Source organism: Cherax quadricarinatus, chromosome 28 (genome assembly GCF_038502225.1).
Source record: "Cherax quadricarinatus isolate ZL_2023a chromosome 28, ASM3850222v1, whole genome shotgun sequence".
In the NCBI taxonomy this organism is placed as follows: Eukaryota; Metazoa; Arthropoda; class Malacostraca; order Decapoda; family Parastacidae; genus Cherax; species Cherax quadricarinatus.
Genome location: NC_091319.1, coordinates 10,055,139 through 10,056,435, shown reverse-complemented (window position 1 = coordinate 10,056,435; position 1,297 = coordinate 10,055,139). Strand labels below are relative to the sequence as shown.

General features: G+C 49.5%; 1 long non-coding RNA gene across 1 annotated transcript in view; it reads left to right on the top strand.

The window, feature by feature from the left end:
- Positions 1–801: 801 nt before the first annotated feature.
- LOC138853319 (uncharacterized) overlaps positions 802–1,297 on the top strand; it is a 101,220-nt gene continuing 100,724 nt past the window's right edge. Inside the window, exon 1 of the long non-coding RNA XR_011392528.1 lies at positions 802–1,297. This exon is cut by the window's right edge and continues 734 nt beyond it. This is a non-coding gene — a long non-coding RNA (uncharacterized lncRNA).

Genomic DNA, 1,297 nt, shown 5'->3' with positions numbered 1-1,297 from the left:
AAAGAACTGTGTGCTTTGATGCAGTGTGTGCAGGTTCGAATCCTGCTGTGGACAAATATGTTGATGATATTTTGTGTGATGCAGGAAGGGAAGGAAGATGTGAGAGGGGAGGGAAGTGGAGAGAGAGAGAGAGAGAGAGAGAGAGAGAGAGAGAGAGAGAGAGAGAGAGAGAGAGAGAGAGAGAGAGAGAGAGAGAGAGAGAGAGAGAGGGAGGGAGGGAGGGAGGGAGGGAGGGAGGGAGGGAGGGAGGGACGGACGGAGGGACGGACGGAGGGAGGGACGGACGGAGGGAGTGAGGGAGGGAGAGGGAGAGAGGGAGGGAGAGAGCCTTCAACACAGGAGGGATGTGGGTGGCCTTACTGCTATGTACAAGGCCAATATTGTCAAAGTACCACACTTGGATCCACTTCGAGGACAGCGTGAAACAAGCTTTTATGCCACAAGACGGGCAGAAAGCAGCAACTTCACTCTGGCTGTACCCTTCTCCAGAACATCACTCCATCTGAGATCATATATACCCAGGATGACTCGAGTATGGAACACATTCGTACAGCATAATGATGTCAACGAGATAAAGTCAGTTGATCAAATGAAAATGCTGGCCCACAGATGGCTCCAACTTCATCCTGTTCCCTACTTGTATGTCTCATAACAATAAAAATGCTTTCAAATGAGCTGATGTAGGTAACAGCTCTTAGCTTGCCAATAAAGTTAGGAATCCTTAACCTGTAAATAGCTTGTCAATAAAGCTAGGGATCCTTAACCTTATCAAACCCTGTGTAAAAAAAAAGGGGGGGGGAGAGAGAGGGAGGGAGGGAAGGAGGAAGGGTGGAGGAAGGGGCGAGGGAAAGGTGAGAGGGTTTATCCTATTAGTGAGAAGTGAGAACTCTGCGACACACACTCTGTCTAGTTCGTGTTTCATGACTCCCTTCTCCAATCCTTGTTACTCCAGTTGCTGGGTGGGGAGTAGGCGGGTGCTGGGTGGGGAGAAGTGGGTGTTGGGCGGGATGTAGGTGTGTGCTGGGTGGAGTGTGGGTCAACTGCTTTGCGAGTGGCTGAAACTAATTGGGGTGAGTCAATTTCCAATATCCTCCCTCCCCATGCCCCCTACCCCCGCCCAACACAAGTGAAGTGACTACAATTCGAACAGTGAAGGTGATAAGTGAGGTACAGTGCACAGTGAAACTGTAGAATTAAAGAAAGCCAATTGGTGGTACTCTGCTTGGTAGGAGACTAAACATATCCTTAACACAGGTCTTAGTCATGTGATGACCAACTCAGTGGAGCTCTTTGTCAT